Here is a 21599-nt window from a genome sequence, read left to right as displayed (position 1 = left end):
TTTCACTGCTGATGGAAAAGCATCTCTGCAGCTGGGTAGAGTGTCCATCTTGGTGAGCTGGGACTAACCACAAGGCAAATAAAAAGAACCCAAAATGTTTTTTTTTTTTAATCTCATCATTTTAAGCCAGTCTAATCCTGTTTTGGGCCCTGACTCGTGATTTTCAAATGCTTGGGGTTACTAATGCTGCATTAAGTTGGAGCCCAGTGTACAGAGTCCTATTGGAGAACTCAGCATTGAGAAAGAATCCAGGTGGTATCAAGGGTGAAATTTCATCTGTTTGTCTGTCTAGGTTTGCTGTCTGCCCATCACTGTGGCATTTGAGCACCTTAATAATCCAAGAGAAATTTTTTTTTTTTTAAGCGTGACCACCTGCAGCAAAAAGAGTCTGGTTCTGCAGTTTGCCGGAATGTTCTGTCATTCATGCCATAGTCATGGTATCAAACCAGACAATCCTTGGGACAGAATGTGCAGGTACAGCTCAGTTTACAGAACCCGCTTCTGTGGGTTAGGCTATTGTAGTATGGCTTATCCCAAGTTTCCAGAAAGCATGAATCGGGCCTGCCAAAAAGCAGGGGATTGGCTTAAAAATCATATGTGTTTTTTTTTTTAAATAAGAATACGGGTAGGGTTCTTTTTATTTGGGTTTTGGATATTTGAGCCTTTAGGGTTCACATTTTCAAACTTTTCTCTGCTACCATATGGCTACAAATTGAAATGAAGGCTGAGATTCAGGACTGCACTGAAGCACTGGAAAGGGTTGCCTAGGGAGGTGATGGAATCTCCATCCTTAGAGGTTTTTAAGGTCAGGCTTGACAAATCCCTGGCTGGGATAATTTAGTTGGTGTTGGTCCTGCTTTGAGCAGGGGGTTGGGCTAGATACCTCCTGAGGTCTCTTCCAACCCTGAGATTCTATGATTCTGTGACTCCAGAAATTGAGACTGTAAGGTTACACGAGACTCTTGATAAAATCAGGAGAGTAGACAAGGATTTAAATCCTGCAGGACTGGAACTCATTCTCTGTTCTAACACTGCAAAGGAATAACAGGTGGGGCAATATTCACTCCTGTCCATGGCACCTGGGCTCCAATTAGTACCTCATTCCAGGAGTAACTGCAGTAGAAGTTACTCTTATCTCTCTCTGCGTGTGCAAGTTATTGCTGAAGATATAATGACTCTCATGTTTGCCTGAACAGTAACTGTACTGTCAGAGCCCTACACTTGGCTTTGGATAACTTGAGCCCGGACAGAGTGTTAGAAAATCCCCGTCTCTTCAAATCTCACACAGATGAATGCTCATGTTGGAAAGAATCTCAAGTTCTGCCTTCGTTGGAAGGTAGGTATCTGACGGCTGGTAGTTTAGGTGCTTTGCTGAATCTGAACCAATCTATCCAAGCCTCCAGAGTCTGCAAAGAGGAAATGGTATGAGTATGGCCTTTTGTGCACTGTCGCATTGTGATGCAGTGGAAAATGCTGAACACCCTTGAACAGTTCAACTTGAATTAGATTGTAAGCTTCTTATTTTGTGTTTGTGCAGTCCCTGGCAATAATGAGCTCCTGCCCCTGCACACTCCTGGAATGTTGTTATTCCTGGTATTTGTTTTATAGTAAGTCTTACATGTCTCAGCTGAGAGCAGCGGCACATTGTGCTAGGTGCTGTACGTATACATTGTGAGAGACTGTCCCTGCCCCTAAAGAGTTCCTGGTGTAAATAGGCAAGACAGATGAGGGGAAACAGAGTTAAAGTAACTTAACCAAGGCCAGACAGCTTGTTATTAGCAGAGCTGGGAATAGAACCTGGGTCTCCTGCACCCTAGACTACTGCCTTAATCACTGGACAGCACTCATACTCCAGCTTGGTGCACATTAAATAAATCTCAGCTGGTAGCTTCAGGTCTTCTCAGATGACTCAGCAAATCTAGCATTATGAAGGCACATATAGACAATTGGCAGGGAAAGGGTTAACATACATACTCTGAGTAGCCCAAACCCTACAGCTGCCTCCACTTAGGGCAGGGAATGTTAGGGCAGTGAGGCTAGCTGTTTTTAATTAAGTAATTAGCCCAGCACTCTTTGAGGAAGGTGCTCTGAAGGAAGAGGGGGAAGTATATTCTCTAGGTAGGAAATGCTTCTGTTTGCTAGCTGTGTGGTGGGTGCGTAAAGCCCTTTTGAGCTGCTTGTTTGCTCCCTGACTGCAGAGGTGTGGTTTGTTCATTTGACCAGGGTTTTGAACTGAGATGGAAGGAAGGAAGCCTTTTTCATCAAAAACCCTGAGGCGGGGAAATTATTTTGAATGGACTTTAAAAAGTTATGTGAATCGCTGATATCTCATCTCAAGCCTGACTCTGGCTTGCTCAGCTCCAGCTACTGTGCATGGGGGGGAAAAATCAGGGCCGGCTCCAAGGTTTTTGCCGCCCCAAGCAGTGAAAGAAAGAAGCGGGGGTGAGAGAAAGCTGTGATCGGCAGCAGCTCCACCGCGCCACTTTCTTCTTCAGCCGCAATTTGATGGAATTGCTGCCGAAGAGGCCGACGTGCCACCCCATCCCCTTGGCCGCCCTGGGAGCTGGCCCTGGGCAAAATCCAGTGGAAAAACAGTGTGAGGAAAAAAATGGAGTATAGTGAAAAACAAAAGTGGGGCACAGAAATGAATTGGAAAAATACATCCAGCCTCTGTATTGTGTTTAGGGCCCCCTATAGGTGCCAAATAAGATTAGCAAAGGGTGGGATTTTCTCTCTTAATTTTCTTGACAGAAGAAAATCTATGCTATGTTAAACAAAAATGGCTAGAACCATCTTTGTGGGGGGAGACACCGAAGCAGACACAGAAATGAATTCTAGTGAAATGTCTCACAAATTCTTCCAAGTGGTGTCAATCTCAGTAAAAGTGTGTGAAGGTTTCCACCTCCAGAACCCTGCTAAGGTTTCTCATCCCATCCAAAGCCTGGAAGTGCATAGGGTGCCTATGTTTAAAACCAAGCAAACTGGTGTGATCTGAACATTTAAACATAGGGCCTTTGAAATATATCCAGTACATTTTCATTCCAGATGTGGAAAAGGGATCAGTGCTGGGATGAGCATGTTACTGGTTAAGCCGTGGACTGGGACTGGGGAGATCTTTGATTCAAGTCTTAGTTCTGTCCAGGGCCGGCTCCAGACCCCAGCGTGGCAAGCACGCGCTAGCGCCCTTTTTCCGGGGGGCGGCAGGCTGGGCGGCCCTGCGGCCGTCAGCCCGCAGGAGGGTCCACAGAGAGGGCGGACGGCGGACCGGACCCGCCGCGGCAGGCTGCGCGGCCGCGCGGGCGCGAGTTCTGTCACAAACTTCCTGTGTGACCAAGTCACTTTGGCTGTTGTCTATGCTGCCACTTTCAGCGCTAAAACTTTAGTCATTCAAGGGTGTGAAAAAACACCCCCCGAGTGACAAAAGTTTTTAGTGCTGAAAAGCGCCAGTAATAGACAGCGCTTTATCACCCCTCATTTGGGGTGGGTTTTTTTGTTTGTTTGTTTTTTACAGCTGGGAGAGTGCTGTAATGTGGGCAGTGTAGACATACCCTTTACCTCTCTGGGAATCAGCTCCCCATCTGTAAATGGGTGAAACTAATCCCTCTTTTGCCTTGTCTATTTAAATTGCTAACTCTTCACAGCAGTAACCGTTACCACTTTCATGTATGGCCCCTAGCACAATGGGGCCCTGATTTTGGGGAGGCCTTATAGGCATGCCTGTAATACAGAACAGAATGGATATATTTAGAAAACCTGGTGCAGGACTTTGGTGCTCCATCACAGCTTGAAAGGAGCTTGCGTGTGTGTGTGTGTAGCAGGATAGAAGTGGATATTTGTTTGGTGAGTGAAGTCTGGTTTTGGCACAGGCGGTTTTAGAGGACATACGAACCAACAAAACTGTGTTGATGGCCTGCCTTTTATTTACTGTAAGAGCCATAATGCATTCATTTATTTTGCAAGAACAGTGCAGCCTGACAATGTGTACAATTATTGGGAGCAGGAGAGATGGGAGAAGAAACACTGATTTCTGTCCCACTTTGTAATTCTAACTGGTATTCATTTTTATGTGACTAATTTTTAAAAAAAATAGAAAAATGTTATAAGAACAAAACAGGGCAATAAATTGGAATTGATTTATATTCAGCTGAAAATCTCCACAATTTTAACACCAAAGCCCAACAGAGCCATGTCCCCTCACATGAAAATTACAGCTACCTCCCCAAATTAATCATAGAGGTCTGTCACATTGCAGATATTCTGAACCTTTTATGGTTAGAAGCAGCTTCTTCAAAAGGTGCCTGTGGATTACACAGTGACTGTAGTAAACTCTGCAGTGAAGACATAGCCTAACTCAGATTACATATACTCCAGTTACTGCTTCTGAGTTAGCCTAACTCGAGTGAAAACAGCCACCCTGCAATGCTGGAGCTGCATAAAAGTGCAGTGTAGACATAGCTTTAGGCAGCAGCTCGGTGCATTTGGTTAAACATCTTGCTTCCCTATTGTTTCTGTCTGGAAAAAGCATTAATGTTTTATTGGTATTAATGCTATTCAGTAACACCCTAATCACATTAGCACATGTGTCATAGTCCCTCTACCACTCCTTGCCTCGTCCCCTGGGATATATGCTTTCATCACCAACCAGCAGTTGAGCTAAAGGAGAAATGGTAGCAGTGAAAGGCTTTTTTCCTCTGTCGGCCAGCCACTAAAGGGGAACATGATAATACAAACGCTTAGGTGTAACGCGTTCCCCAACATTAAGGTAAGTTCTGAAGTCCACAGGAACTGAAATACCCATCCACAGCACCGTGTTGTAAAGAAATACACCCACATCTCACCCTGCCCAACTTGGCTTTCTTTCTGAACCAAGGGTCTGATTCAGGAAAGCATATGAGCACACACTTAGCTTTAAACATGTGCTGAAGTCCCATTCTCTTCCAAGCACATGCTCAAAGTTAACAATGTGGTTAAGTGCTTTTCTAAACAGGGATTCTTCCCTGAATTATGGCACAAAAGCACAAACCCCAAGCACTTGAGCTAACAGAGTAACTTGGTTGGCTGAACAGCAGCAGGTTCTTACCCACTTATGCTCAAACACATTTGTCCAGTGGGAAGCGTTTGCAGGATCAGATCCCGTCTTTGCAATTCAGCCATTTTCCCTCTGCCATAAAGAACCTGTATTTCAGCTTTAGTGGTGGTAAATGTCTGATCTGAGTTTCTCTGTTCCTGGGCCCCTTGCATGCTTTGTGAGTTCTAAGCAGTTCTTTTTCATGTATTCTCTAGTGCTGCTGAAGATTGCCCGTAACTGGTAAGAACCTATCTTCTTATTATTACACATGGAGGCTCTGAAATTAGGGTAAGTTGACTGTCACACTGTAGTTGAACAGTAAAATAAGAAAAAATCTACCTTGGGAAGCTCTGAATTGGTTCGCGTGGGTGTATGTGGGGGGGATAATGTAATGGAGAGCCAAATGCACTGCTAAAAGAAGATTTAACAAGTTTCCCTTTCAAAGAGGGGTAACAGACTCATCCTGCTAACTCTCTGTGAAGAGAAACTCCAGAGATATTCCCAACACAGACAGCTGCAGGCCCCTTCTGCTAGAAAAAAGCAGTGCAGCTGATTTGTCACTGAACCGATTCTGTGAGCTCTCCTGTTTTATTTTGTATTATGCAAATAGGACTTTTCATCTATTCTAGCTTTTTTACTTAAGGCTTGTCACTTAATGCTTGTAAAAAAAATTTCAAATCTCCATAATATGCTGCATATATGTAATAAAAGGAAAGGACTGGCAGAACTGAGAACCAATTTCCAATGATTTTTTCCAGTGCAATAAGGAATTAAAGAATAATATTCACCGAGTAATGCCACGATTAGCATCAACATGCATGTTAACAAATAGATAATTTGGCTCCCTGTGTCTGTGTGCAGGGTTTTTTTTCACAGCACTGCTGCATATGGGCTCTCCTGAGCTGTTACATTTAGTTTTCCCTGTCTGTCATTTAGTTCCCTGCGGGGCAGCCATTAATCTTACTCCTTTTCCATGTTCTTTGGCTACCTCTGAAGTGCACGCTCCACCTCACGTGTGCTGAATTATCTATTCACTTTGCCACTAGCCCCAGCAAATGCTGCGTCTCTGCAGTCAATTGAATCCCCTGAGATATCAATCCATCATGCTGGGGCTTTTCTTTCCCTTAGGTATCAGCCCATTTTAGGTGCCTTGTAGGTTCCTATTTATCAACGTTGCACCAAAGGAGGGTCTTGAGATTCTTCCAAAGTCCATATTCAGCAGAGTGAGAAGGAGCAAGCCAGAGGGAAGGGGAAGGCACTAGCTGGATTTTCATTTCAAGGAGCTGAATAAACAAATGTACAAATCAGCATTTTAAACAAAGGGCCTTCTGAGACCTGCATCTGAAACAACCCTTCAGAATCCTCTGTATTCGACATCAGGAATAACACTACAAGGAACCAGAAAGCAAGTAGGGAAACAACCTCTGAAAAGGGCTCAGACAGCTCAGTGATGATTGCAGTATACAAATGGAGACGGTGGATGGATAGACAGATAAATGTGCTTCCAATAAAACACACTTATCAGACCAAAACAAAAGAGTTTGGGAGACTGGATAGTTTGACCATATCTGATGCTTCCATCATTCACTGTATGGTCCTGTTTTTATTCCAAGTAACTGCCCCCATGAACCTGATGATTCTTTGTTACACTAGTAATTGAGAGTAACTCCAGTGAAGTCAGTAGAATGGGTATACGGAAGAGCAGAATCAGCTCTGTATGCCTTTGAATTAGAGCTCCTCAGTGTACAAACACCTCTATACATCCTTGCCCAACTTTTCATTCCTGTTAGCCCCACACAGTCAGCACAGCAATGGGAGAATGGGCTGAATTCTGTCCTTCGGCTGTCTTCACCAGAAAACATCGTTTTGTTGTTGTTGTTTTTGTTTTACATCAAGACGGCTATCTCAATGTATAATCATAGTGGAGATAAGGCACTATAGTTTTTACCTTGATGTAGCCAGATGAGGTCAACCTCAGACAGGAGGCACAGGGTTGACCTTACCTAATTATACCATGGCAAAAACTACCCATGCCTTGTCTCCACTAGGATTTTACATTGACAACTATTTCAATGTAAAAGCACACCTATGTTTTACAGTGAAGACATAACCTTTGTGCATTATCAGCAGAATCAATAGCTTGGTTCTCACTAAAGAATATCAAGTATCAGAGGGGTAGCCGTGTTAGTCTGGTTCTGTAGAAGCAGCAAAGAATCCTGTGGCACCTTATAGACTAACAGATGTTTTGCAGCATGAGCTTTCATGGGTGAATACCCACTTCTTCGGATGCAAGCAGTGGCCACTGCTTGCATCCGAAGAAGTGGGTATTCACCCACGAAAGCTCATGCTGCAAAACATCTGTTAGTCTATAAGGTGCCACAGGATTCTTTGCTGCTACTAAAGAATATGTCTGTTCTGGTTGTGATACCAGAGGCAAAATGAAAAAGTCATCTTGGTTTTCAGATCCCAAAGAGAGTTTGTGATGGCAGAACGTTGGAAAGACTTCTGGGTTTTTTTGTTTTCGTTTGTTTGTTTTGTCTTTAAATCATGCCAGCTGAGCTAATAGGATCTGGACATTCCAGAGAGAGAATAAATATGAAGAAGAATATATCCTAGGGACTGCCTGGGATCATTTTTGCAGAGTCATATTTTCTTGGTGTTTGCCAGATCTTTCTCTGGTTATTTTTGCCTGTCTGTGTTATGCATTTAGGGCAGAATAGTGACCTGCCCTAATGGTGGGTCATGCAGAAGAGTAAAGGGACGCTTCATGAGCTACTCCATGTTACACAGCACTGCATGAGGAGGAGAGTCTTTTCATTAGTGCAGCTATTCCCCCTCCTGAGCAGTTGGGTAGCGAATGGTCAGGCAGGGTTGGGGACGTGGGTGAATGATGGCTGTGCAGGGTGGGGTTGGCGGAATAGTCTGCTACTGAGAAGGACAATTAGCAGATTACTTTTCCCCTGATGCGAGGGAGAAACCAGAATTGTGGGTGTGACTCTGGGAATCAAAATGTCTACCCTGGTCCACTCCTGGTGTGGCACAGCTATTGTAATGTCTCAGTCTGGCCCTTGGGCCCAGCACCAAGGTCCCCATATCCTGAACAGGCCCTCTAGGTTCCATTGCAATGCAACTAAAATAGTAACTTCCCTGGCCTTCTATACACTTAAAAAGAAAACAGTCTGAGATTCACATTGTGCTGTATTGTGGGAAGAAGGGAGCATTTTAGGGGAAAAGTTAATAAGTCACAATCAATAATTTTGACCACTACAAAAGTCTCTTGGGTTGTAGGTTGATGGACAGAGAAATATGATTTTGAGATTATATACAATTTCATTTCTTTTGATTCCTAATCTATCTTCTGGCTGGGGTATTTTAGGTGCAGTAGCATATCTGGCTTTATAATCCTTTCTCTTCAGGGGATGCCTGGGAGGGCTTTTCAATTAGGTCTTTTGGAAATAAAAAGGGTGCAGTGATCTTCAAGAAAGGTTTGATCCAAATCGCACCCAGTGCAGGTGCCCAGAGAAGCAGAGACCAAAGCCAGCCCCTGTTTGTACTCATCAACATTTAATTTTGAGAATGTTGGGTTTTAATTTGGCACACAGCATGCCTCCCAACCACAGAACGAAAGTCTGGGCAGGGGACTCAAGTCTCAGCTGGCATCTGCGGCTTCTCAGCTGTGGAAGCAAAAAAATAAAATGCATTATTAAAGAGAGAGGAAGAGAAGCATTTTAGTGCTGGATTTCCAAATCTGTTCTGCTTTCTAGATCCCATAGTTTAAGAGGTTTCTAAATACTTTGAAGCTTCTGCCCGTTGAGTGTTTTCCTTTTGTAGTTTCAGAGATTTGAGGCTTTTATTTGGATATATAACTAGAGATCTTATTTTGTTATGTGCAAGAACTTGTAACTTGAGTTCAGTCAGAGATAGAAGTTACTGCAAATCTGAAATCTGCAAATTCTTTCACTGATCTTCTCATTGAAGGAAGACAGATTGAGGATGTAATTAGGTCCCCATCCTGCAAGCCGATCTAGCTAGGGTGGGAAGGGGTCATTACAACCATGCAGATACACTTTGAAACCAATAGGTGGCTCTTCACAGATGCCTGCATGGATCAGCTTGCAGGATCAGGGCCTGTGTATATAGCTCCTCTATTTTGATACTCTTTGTATCAGACTTTGTGCGCCGTCTCTAATAGTGCCCGCTGAAAATTTTGCTCAAGTGTTCAATTAGTTATTGGATTTAGAAGAGTCAGTATCAGAGACTGTCATAAACAGATAGTTAAGGGTTAACAAGCTCAGTGAACCTGGCAAACACCTGACCAGAGGACCAATCAGGGGACAAGATACTTTCAAACCTCGGTGGAGGGAAGTCTTTGTTTGTGTTCTTTGTTTTGGGGGGATGTTCTCTCTTTGGATCTAAGAGGGGCCAGACGTATATCCAGGCTCTCCAAGCTTCCTGAAATATTCTCTTCTATTCAGTATAGTGAGTATTAGAAAGGCGGATTAGTCTTTTGATTGATTTCTGTATTTGCAAATGTGTGTTTGCTGGAACAATATTTTACCTCTTTGCTGTATTTGTACTGATGCTAGCTCTCTAGCTTCATAAGCTGTACCCTGTAAACTTCCATCCGGATTTTACAGAGCTAAATTTTACCTTTTCTTTTTTTTCTTTAATTAAAAGCTTTTCTTTTTAAGAACCTGTTTGATTTTTCCCTTGTTTGAGACCCCAGGGGATTAGTCTGACTCACCAGGGATAGGTGGGGGGAAGAGAGGAGGGGGAAAGGTGAATCCCTCTTTGTTTTAAATTCACGGAGTTTGAATCAAATAAGTTTTCCCTGACGACCAAGGGAGGGAAAGTCTGGGAGGGGGAATGGTTTATTTCCCTTTGTGTTAAGATCCCAGGAGTTTGGATCTGGGTTCCCCCCGGGAAAGGTTTGGGGGAACAGAGAGTGTGCCAAAACACTATATTTTTGGCTGGTGGCAGTGTTACCAGATCTAAGCTAGGATTTAAGCTTAGAAGGATCCATGCAGGTCCCCATCTTTTGGACGCTAAAGTTCAAAGTGGGGAACAAACCTATGACAGAGACAAAGTCTAGCATTGAGATGCTAATATGTTTTGAAGACAGCAAAGTCTGAATACCTTGAAAAGTCACTTTGGGGGGGACACCAAGGGGGAATAGAAAGGTCAGAGGTGCACATTTTTCCTTGTGCCCCTCCCAGTGGAAGTGCCTATTCCCTGAAATTAATTGCAAACTGTGGTAGAATACAGAGCATGAGTGTAATGTGTTCCCTGCATGGAACACCACTTAATAGTAATAGTAATTAATTAGCAATAGACATATGCAAACAGTTTTAATGTAATAGTAGTGCCTGCCTTCTACTGGTGCTCTGGTTAAAGGCTTGTCAGGGTTTTCCACTTTAATTAAGTGAATATAATGCTGCTGACAGGTATTGGATTGACAGCTCTGCAGAATAGAACCCTCTGCTTATCTGTCAGACAAGCAGCAGTAAGAGCATGAATGTCATAGACACTCTGCTACCTTTAAAGCTCATTGGACAGAGGCAAACCTCCAGCTGGAGTTTTTGGACAGGGATGTGGGCTGCAGATTTTCAACACTATTTTCAAAGAACTATTCATAGTAGGGATAGTCATGCTTGTTTTATAGGGTGTGGCTTAGTGAATAGAGCACTGGACTGGAACACAGGAGACCTGAATCCACCTGCATTTTATTCCCAGTTCTGCCACTGACCTGCTGGGTCATCTTGGGCAAGTCACTTCGGCTCTTTGTGCCTTAGTTTCCCCATGTGTGAAATGAGGATAATACTGACATCCTTTGTAGAGTACTTTGAGATCTACTGATGAAACACACTCTATCAGAGGTGGTATTATTATTTTATTATTAGACACACATTTTTAAGTGAGGATAATGAACCGTTTGGACAACATACCTAGGGACATAGTGGAAGTCTTTAGATCAAGACTGAATGTCTTTCCAAAAGGTATGTGAGGGGTCAAACAGAAGCTATGCAGGAATTACTGAGAGAAGTTCTGTGGCTTGTGTTATGCAGGAAGTCAGACTAGATGACCATAATGGTCCACTATAGCTTTAAAATCTATTATTCTAATTATCAACCCAAGTGCAAATCCTTTCAAAAATTGGACTGGGATATAAAGTCTTGGTACTTATATGGACCTTTATCTTTATAGTATCAAAGTACCTCATATGCATTTACTTTTACAGTAGGGAAGGGTGATAGTCCGCATTATATGGAGAAATAGAAAATTAAGCGATTTTCCCAGGGTCAGACAGACAGACCGTTATAGAGCCAAGAACTGAACCTAAATCTTCTCAGCACTAGTCCAATACTTTGACCACAAGATCATCCCTCCTTGGATTCTCATTCTATTTTGGAGGGACGTTGAAGAAAGGAGCAGAAATAAAAATTCTAAAGAAAAAAATAAATACTGTCTGTAAATTTTATACTGTGGTCCAACTTGTACTAGCTGGGCATCTTTTGGACTTTGTTACCCTATAGTTTTGGGATGTGTTTAGCAAACTGAATCACTCTTGGAGGGAAAAACTGGGTTTAAATTAGAGAATGAGGGGCTAATAAAAGGTTCATGGACATATTATAATACTGCAGACCTAACTGTTCCCCCCCCACACACACAAAAATCAAACAAACAGCCAGAACTTCTGTGAGGTTCAGCCGTGCCTGGGGAAGGTCCAGATGTGTACAATCTGAGACAGACATGGAGGCTGCTGGAACAAGAAGAAATGTCATTATTTATGGTGACAGGTTAGGAAGCGGCATCAAAACAAAGAAAAGAGAACCGTCTGTCAGTGTCTGTCTGGGCATTCGTACTGTCACTCGTCAGTTTATCTGTCACTTCTCCGTTCTCTGGGTTGATGTAATACTAGGGGACTGAAACGGGGTTCATGCCTTTTAGTGAAGGAAGTTGTTGAGGGCCCTTTGTAAAGCAAATGAGGGAAGGAGCTTGAGAAGCCTTGTAGTGTCGTGCACAGGACTAGGATACCTGCTTTCTGTTCCTGGCTCTTCCACTGACCTGCTGTGTGACCTTGGGCAAGTCACTTCCCCTCTCTGTGTTTGTTTTCTCTCCCATCCTTTGCCTCTCTCATCTATTTAGATAAGCACCACGGGGAAAAGTCTGTCTCTTATTAGGTTATTTTATAGTACAGTAATGCCCTGATCTTGGTTGAATTACAATAGCACTGAGGGGCTTCAAATAATAATGATAAATAGAAGTGGGGGGGAAGAAAGGGACAGGTGGGGATGAGACAGGAGCAGCTTTAACAGAAATAATGTAGTGGATACTCTTAAACATGTATTTAGATCAGCTGGTTCATGCTGTCTCCCAACCTGAGGAGGAAATGGGACAGCTAGGTGGAGGGGTAGTTTAAAGTGACATACTTTCTGTGAGTGCGTTGTGATGCCTCCCTAACAGGCAGTTCTGGGGAGATGGGAGGAGACACAGTTGAAGGACTGACAGATGCCATTGGACTGAAGGACAGAGAGAGAAGGCACTGCGTGTTTTCCCTTTGTAGCAGTTACATCCCCAGAGGGAAGAAGGTGTCTCTCAAGCCCACCACTGCTGCAACTGCCTCAGTCAGGAGAATGCTTTCTCATGCCGCATCTGGGAGGCAGTGCAGTCTAGGGCTTGGTCGTCACTAGGAAGAAAGGTGGATGTGTACTACACGTTAGCTAGCGCATGGTAAAACCCTGATGTGGACAAGGCAGCTGTAGTTTTCACATATTAGCTGGTTGAGGTAAATGCACAATACCAGTTTGGGTGAGGTGTCGGCAGCAGAAATTAAACTCAGGACTTCTGTATCTAAAACTATGAGTCACTATGTCTTGAGCTAAAGACCCAGCTTTGTTAGCACCAAGAGTGCATGAGAGGGGGAGCAAGGAGCCACACCGGGTGAGCATGGCTTATGCTATCAATGCCCTGATGATGTTCCACTCAGTAATTTCCTGGGTCACAGTCCAGTTCCCTGTTGACAAATAGCCATATCACAGAGAGCACCATCTCCACCTGTGGTAGCCTTGCTGGCAGTCTACAGACAAGCCAAGGATTGAAAAAAGTCAAGGAGACTGCAACCCCTGCAAATCAGGGTTGATATTAATTGATAGTATGGCTTCAAAGGGGCATGCATCTTCACTGCCCATGCTGTGACTGTTTTGTGTATGGAGATCTTCCATCTGCATGGCTGTCATTTGACACCTTCCATGAGCATTAAGGGGGAAAGCTCAGCAAAGGGCCAGAATAAGATCTATACACTACTAAACTCTGGGGGTTAGAATGTTTCATAGACTTTCCATTGGCTCTTTGTGTAGGAGGAAATGTTATCACCAATTCGTATTTAAAAGTTTACAATATTTTTAAAAGGAAAAGGGACAGGCCATTACAAACTCTCTACAAAGGCATAAGCACAGAATAAAAGCATGAAGGGGCTGATAATGATTGCAAGAAGCTGCACATTGGCAGCACCGTTTTGCTTTACAATTTACAGAGCATGAGCAGAAGATTTGCTTTGTTCTTATTGGAACAGATTAAAAGGAGGGAAAGTAACATAATCTTTTCATTAAAACAAAACAAAAATATGTTTGTAAATGACACCAAAACCACCTCACCTCTAGCTCTCCCTACCAGCACCAATGTTTTGTTATTTCCATGACTGTAACTAAATCCATTTGCTAATTTACACTCCAGGTAATACTCAAGATGCCCTGGCAGCTGTAAGTTCTAAACATGAAAGGCTTCACATTTTCATTTAGATGCAGCTTACGTGTTTAGGAGAAAGTCTTTCTCCTGTAGTAGCCAATTCTGGACTCCCTTTTTTAATCACATCTCCACATAATCATTGGCAAATAGCGCAGGTGATTATGTGCATAATCTTCCCGCATGTGAATGAATGCTCTCTTGAATAACACTGTCCACTTTAGCTTGGTGCTTGTCATCCCAGATATGGCAGAGTTAGGATTGTGTTTAATTAAAAAATGGGACGCCACAGCCTAACCCCAAGGCAAACTTTCTCTCTCTCTTGGATACATTGTCTCCTTTGATAATGCATTTCCATTCCTTATATTCAGCCTCACCTCTGCTTTCCCTTGGTTTTTATAGAGGATTGCGGTGGAGAAGAATAAGCACTGCATGTAGAAATGAATCACGTAATCCTGGGGGAAGAAATAGCTGTGGAGACAACCTCTGTGGCAGTTAAGGTCCCTTTTGGGTACCATATGCATCTGCTGTTAATTCAGTTGCCAATGGTATGTCCGCAGTCATGGATTGACATGTCCAGTCATCCTGCTCTGAGGCTACATCTGTTGGCCTTTACCCTTGTTCCCCTGCCCTTAGAGCAGGGAATATAACACTTGCCCTCATCCCTTGTAGGCTGCCTGGGATACTGACGCTAATTTGGCAAACAATGGAACAGAGCACGGGAAAAGGAAGATGGGACAGATGAGAGGAGTGGTGGAGAGGAGAGGGTGCTACCATACTTGCCATATAATTCAGAAGAACTCTTGAGTTTTAAAGCAACAGCGATGGATGGTTTTAAGAATAAGTGACTTTCTTGGCCTAAGTAGGGTAAGGATACAACCTTTAACCTTGCATTCTGCTATTACAAATAGGTGTAATCTTCTCCTCTCCCCGTGTCTGTTTTAAAGCCTGATGGCTCAACTACCTGCCAGAGACAGCTATTTTGATAACAAAGCCAGGCTATAGATGAGACCATTGGATTCGGCATCTGAGATCTGGGACAGACTATTGGAACTCTACAACATACATTTTCCAATGAGAATGCATTTTAAAATCAGGCATTATTTTAATTATTATGATCATTTCCATTTTCTCTCCAGTCTTTTTGGAAGGAAGAACAAACACTCAATTTTAAGTAAGGAAAGACAATTAATGAGGGTATTTGATGCAAAATGAGGAATGACTGAAGCCTGTTGCTATATTACAGCCCTTCAAAACTGCTCCTGGTCAGCATGTGTACTCTTATCACTCACTTCTGATTTCCCCATAGTAGGTGCTATTAAAAATTCAGCATTCCCTTATTCCTATTAATAATTATATGTGCTGTTGTAGAACCTAAAGGCCCCCCCAAAAAGGCCAGGGCCCAATTGCACTAAATATGGTTTATATACATTGTAGTAGATAGTCCTTGCCTCAAAGAGTTTACACTCTAATTGGGTAAGACAAACGAAGGAAATATTCTCCCCATTTTACAGCCTGGAGACTGAGGCAGAGAAAGATAAAAGTCTCAGTGGGTCATTCTAGTCATCTGTGTCTGAGCTGGGAACAGTATCCAGATCTCCTGAGATTTAATGCAGTGTCTCAACTGCAAGACAATCTTTTGTATCAGCATTGGGTGCCTCTCAGTAACCTTATTTGTGCTTAACCTGGGAAGATAACATAGTCCCCGTAAAGCAGCAAAATAGTCATTACCATGGAAAATTCAGCATTATATTACCCAATATTTAGCATGACGCCTGGTCAAAAATGTAGACTATTTTTCATGAAAATATTTGAATAAAAAAACCAAAAAACAAAAATTTTGAATTTTCAAAAAATGTTCAACCAGCTCTAAAATGCCTCCCAAACAACACAATGACAAAATTTAAAAAATTCTGGTCAGCTTCAGTAGCCCCAAAATGGCATCTGAGGTGGCACATGTGTTCTCTCCTTTTGGGAATGGGAAATAATTCCAGAATGGTAGTGATTTTTCAGCGGTGTCTGGTGTCTGTCGCTCCACTCAAGCCTGGTCAAAATTTTAAAGTTTTATTTGTATAACTCTTGGGTTAGAGGGGCTATATTTATTTATTCATTCATTTATTTTTACCAAAATAATTATATCCATACAATCCCTGGTGTGGCTTCAACAACAACCATGTAAAGCTGATTTATACAAGTAAAATTATTCCTCCTCTTGTATGGGAATAATTATACCAGGATAAAGCACCTTTATACCAACATAACTGCATGCACACTAGGAGGCTGTACTCCTTTAGCTGCATCAGGAAAGTGCTACAACTTTTCAGTGTAGACAATCCTTCAGTTGAATTCCAACAGACCAACCCTTGAAAACTTTACAGTTTTGCTAACTTCTTGGAGAACAATCATCCCAACCCCACCTCAGGTTTGAGATAAGAGGGCTCTTCTTTGCAACAACATTCCAGATAGCCTGCTTTTGTTTTAATAGCACCTTTTTCATCTCCAATCTATAAGTCTGTCATAACAAGGCTCTATAAATTACTGCCAGTGCCTGCCACTTACCACCTACAGTCTTTCTGTAATGAGATATGGCCCATAAATCTTACTGACACTCCTTTTCCACTGCTGTCTCTAATGTGCTCTTTCTCTCTCCTTCCCTCTGCCCCAGACTAAGAAGTCTGGTGTTTCCACCAAAATGAAAAAAAGGATACAATGGCATGTAATCAGAACTCGTGCGGAACCCAAATACGGTAAGAAGTCAATCAGCATTGGATGTGGAGTTCTGCTTCTTTAAGTACTTCACATCCTAAGAATTGCTGAAAGATTGGCCAGTGGACACATGTTCTTTAACAAAATGTGTACAGCAGAGATGGTTCTGGGAGCTCACACAATCCTGTTCACTGTGGATTTCTCCTTGTTGTTGGATTTGTATCTTGGGGAGGGGGTCGCTTCAGATTGAATCAGATTCAACAGTGGATTAACTGGGTGTTGCAGGAGCTGCACTTGATTATGATAGCAATGAATCTGACTCTGCAGATCTATTTCAAGTTCAGAACGTACACACACATAGACACACACAAGTATATGAAAATTAATTTTATTGCACAATATATACTGTCAAAATTACTGAATGAAAGATATTCTCTTAGCAGGAAAAATTACACAGAAATGATTTGTACAATGATTACCCAACGTGTCTTCTCATTAATTAGCCTCTGTCATCACTAATTTTTTATTTAATTTACTTTTTTGTTCTTTTTCATTTTTTCTACTTTGACAGCAAATGCCTCCGCTGGCTGCAGCTAGATCAGTACCTAAGGCAGGATCTAAACTTAAGTTTTACTGGAATTACTATGCCTTACCAAAATAGAAATATTGGGATAAGCCCTAGTATGGCTGCAGTTATACTGATATAAGGGTGATTTAAACCACCCACACTAGAAACACTTTACCAGTATAGGATTACTGGTGTGCGATACCAGAAAAGCCCTCCTGGTGTGGACATAGCTGTACCAACAAAGCTGCACTTTATACCAGTATGGTAAAACTACTCCCCATGAGCGAAATAAGCTAGACAAGTAAAAGTGCAATACATTATGCTACGCTGCACTGGGGACTTCTGCCAGAGCAGCTCTGTCCATTAGAGATCACCCTTTATCATGCCTCTGACCAGTGTAGCTAAACTGGGACCATCACAGCTACAACACTCCTGCAAACAATATAGCTAAACTGGCATCCATATGTAGTACATCCATAGCCTCATATTGGTATAGTTATTCCCCTTCCCATGCACGAATAGCTATACCAATGTAAAGCACCTTTATACTGATATATCTGTCCACATGATGAGCGTTGTATCACTTTAACTACATTTGGATAAAGAACAGGAGTACTTGTGGCACGTTAAAGACTAACAAATTTATTTTAGCATGAGATCTGTGGGATCTTGGGAGACAGGCCAGTCCTCGCTTATAGACAGCCTCCCAACCTGAAGCAAATACTCACCAGCAACCGCACACCATACAACATAAACACTAACCCAGGAACCTATCCTTGCAACAAAGCCCGATGCCAGCTCTGTCCACATATCCATTCAAGTGACACCATCATAGGACCTAATCACATCAGACACGCCATTAGGGGCTCGTACACCTGCACATCTACCAACGTGATATATGCCATCATGTGCCAGCAATGCCCCTCTGCCATGTACATTGGCCATACTGGACAGTCTCTACGCAAAAGAATAAATGGACACAAATCTGACATCAGGAATCATAACATTCAAAAACCAGTGGGAGAACACTTCAACCTCTCTAACCACTCAGTGACAGACCTGAAGGTGGCAATTTTGCAACAAAAAAACTTCAAAAACAGACTCCAAAGAGAAACTGCTGAACTCGAATTAATATGCAAACTAGATACAATTAACTGTGGCCTAAACAGAGACTGGGAATGGTTGGCTCATTACACTAATTGAATCTATTTCCCTATGTTAAGTTCTCCTCACACCTTCTATGGGCCATCTTAATTATCACTTCAAAAAGTTTTTTTCCTCCTGCTGATGATAGCTCATCTCAATTGATTAGACTCTTCCTGTTGGTATGCATACTTCCACCTTTTCATGTTCTCTGTATGTATAAATATCTCCTGTCTGTATGTTCCATTCTATGCATCCGAAGAAGTGAGCTGCAGCTCACGAAAGCTCATGCTAAAATAAATTTGTTGGTCTTTAAGGTGCCACAAGTACTCCTGTTCTTTTTGCGGATACAGACTAACACAGCTGCTACTCTGAAACCTACATTTGGATACTTTTTTTGTTCTCCATTCAACTTGTAAATTCAACTTGGTGAGAAGAAAACCGAAACAAGATCTTCAAAACTCTGAAAATCCAGTTTGGTCAAATTCATTCCAGGATAATTCCACCCCCGAGGCTTTAGTCTCCAAGAAGTAAGATCAATTCATGGTAATCACACCTACTTTATTTGCGTTGGTGCACTAGTAAAAGGCTCCTATTGTATTGAACAAAAAATGCCATTTAGGGAACTTGCTTGAAGAAGATAAAATCAATAGCTCAGTAAAATGCTGAATTGCTGTTAGTTAAAATGTACACTAGATTAATTTAACCCTTTACAATCTGCAGCAGCCAGTAATAATAAATCTTAGTCTGAACCACCTTGATATAACAATCATGCCATGCTGTTCTCTGATAATGTAAAAATAACAAAGCCCGAAATAGTGCAGCAGGGAGTTAATCGTCCTTCTTTATACAACCCTTGTTAGACATCACCTGGAATACTGCATTCTGTCTTGCATATCTCAATACCAGAAAGACACAGACTAAATGGAAGGATTTGACATAAGAGGAACCAGTTATATGAGACACAGTAAAGGTATTTAATATGTGCAACTTGGTGAAGGAATGACAAAGGAGTTGGAGGGGGCCTAGAGAATAGAACCAGGCTTGGAAGCTTCAGAAGGAAGTAAAGGGGAGTAAGGCATCATCTCATTCCAATGCACAGGGTATGACTCATGGGTACCAGTGTAGGGAGGAGGGCAGCTTGCATGGGTCTCCTACATTCCCCACCACCTGTGCAAATGGACAGAATGAGACTGGAGTCAAGACTTCTCCCCCCAGCAGGCATAGCTAGACTGGTGTGCTGGGGTATGTATGCTATATAGGTATAGGCTCTCAGGGCACTATTGTATTCATTTAGATGGAATAAAGGGGGGCAGAGAGTCAACGGTGTAAACATGACCCTGAAACTGTTCAACATTAAACAGTGTTAAACATGTTTCAGGGACAGAGACCTCAGTCTGCTTAATACCATGGCAATCATGCCACTAAAAATCCTTTTAACCCTTTATTAAAGATACAGGAAAGCAGGGGAAATAGTTAAAGCATTTGAAATGTAAAGTATTAATTAAGGCTTTCACTGTAACCACACCTCTTGTTCCATTTAGAGATTCTTGGGCGGAGGGGAATGGAATCTTGTCTGACTGTCTCTTAGCTGATATTAAAGATGACAACTCCCTTTTGGGGAAGAGAGAAGAAGCTAGTTTATATGGGCTGGAGTTGTTATTGCTGCTGTTGTTAACATCCACTCCCGTTTCCTTGAAGACAAAACAAGGCACACACATGCAAAAGGGGCAGACAAAAGAACAGCAAAGCTAGAAAATCCAGCATGTGTCTCTGGTGCTGACTTTCATTTGCAGCCTCGCTTCTGGAAAAACACAGTGCCGGGACATGGTATATCAGCCACTCCAAGACTTGGCAAACTTTTACCAGCATTGACCTTTTTAGGGCATTGTGTTTAGCTGTCTCTTTCTGGTCACAGACTTACAGCAGTGTTTCAAAATATAAAGACTTGGCTAGTGAGGCCAGACACTTAGTAGACAGAAGGAAAAAAGGAGAGACATTAAATAACGTGGGGAAGCAAAAAGGATATGCTAGGTGGAGCATGTGGACAAAGTCTCACATCCCAGCAGTTTTAGGGATTTGGCCAAAGCCAGTGGAAGCTGCAATGTCGTCTGGCTCCCTCTCGCTGGCCCAGTCTGCTCAGCACATCTCTCAGGATTAGGATGAAGACAGTCTGTCATACAGAAGATGATGGGTGGGAGGGTATCCATGATGGTGAAGCTTCCTCATTCCCCTTGTGTTTCAGTCAGCCAGCATTTTGGTTGCCTCCTCCTCATTTCTAAAAAAAACCCCACTCTTCTGTAAGGCCCCCAAAAGGGAGTGATGGGTGGAAGAGCCTGTCCTTTCACTATTTTGTCCATTAGTTTGGACACACCAATTTTGGCCCCATCGATTTCCAGTCCCCCATATTTTTTGATAACAGGCATGAAATCCTTGAGTTATATCTGGAGGCCTCTTTATTTGGACAAATTCAGTCTTTTTTTGTCTTTGTTTTGCACCTTTTACCATCAGTGTCTATTGTGATTAGTTTATTGTGGCATTTTCTGAACTTTTATTCCCTTTTTACAGTGGAGCTCACAATTAGGGTAAATTTGTAGGTCCAGTTATCACAACAGCACTTACCCCATGGAGCATTGATTCAGAGACACAGTGTGATTCCCAGGCTGCTCCTGGGGCAGCACAACAACACGCTGTCCCTTATCTGGCACTCCTGGTAAAGCCACAATGAAACAAAAAAGATAGGGAGGAATTTTGTAGGGTGACAAAAGGGTGGAACTAGGAGGGATGGACTTAAGCTAAGATAAGGAAAAATATAACTTAACTGGGGAGAACTTCCCACGTGTGAAATCTATCTGACTGTGAAAGTCTCCCGAGCAAAACAGTGGAAGCCACATGATTTGAGAAACCGAAAATAGATGAATATACCATGAGAACAATCTTGCAGTGAGACTTGAGATAGAATCATGGATCCCTACAGCTCTATAATAAGTTGGCAGGTTTTTCCTGCTGCAGGTGCTGGAGCCCTGCAAGGAGCTATGGGGCAATTGTCAGCTGATTGGGAGCAAGTGTGGCTCATTGTGGCTAGGACTAGGCGACAGGGGATGGATCACTTGCTGATTACCTGTTCATTCCCTCGGAAGCACCTGGCATTGACCACTGTCAGAAGACAGGATATTGGGCTAGACAGACCTTTGATCTGACCCAGTATGGCCATTCCTATGTTCACTAGACTGCCTAGAAGGTGGAAGTAGCTCTCTGTCAGAGGAAGAGTCTCTGGGACTGCTCTGGCAGTGGAAAGAGACTTGGCAGTGGAAATAGGGTGACTAGATGTCCCAATTTTATAGGGACAGTCCCGATTTTTGGGTCTTTTTC

General features: G+C 42.6%; 1 long non-coding RNA gene across 5 annotated transcripts; it reads left to right on the top strand.

The window, feature by feature from the left end:
- Window positions 1-1176: 1176 nt before the first annotated feature.
- LOC120398453 lies at window positions 1177-19948 on the top strand. Of its 5 annotated transcripts, XR_005594430.1 has the most exons (7): window positions 1177-1336; window positions 5284-5308; window positions 14213-14358; window positions 14483-14677; window positions 16476-16557; window positions 19091-19200; window positions 19772-19948. It is a non-coding gene; the product is annotated as an uncharacterized LOC120398453 (long non-coding RNA). The 5 variants fall into 5 exon arrangements; XR_005594429.1 differs by lacking the exons at window positions 19091-19200; window positions 19772-19948 and having other exon boundaries at window positions 16476-16953; XR_005594426.1 differs by lacking the exons at window positions 16476-16557; window positions 19091-19200; window positions 19772-19948 and having other exon boundaries at window positions 14483-16141.
- Window positions 19949-21599: the final 1651 nt, after the last annotated feature.

This window comes from Mauremys reevesii, linkage group 2 (genome assembly GCF_016161935.1).
Source record: "Mauremys reevesii isolate NIE-2019 linkage group 2, ASM1616193v1, whole genome shotgun sequence".
Lineage (NCBI taxonomy): Eukaryota > Metazoa > Chordata > Testudines > Geoemydidae > Mauremys > Mauremys reevesii.
The sequence above is the reverse complement of the archived record's forward strand: the minus strand, read 5'-3'. Positions and strand labels throughout refer to the sequence as shown.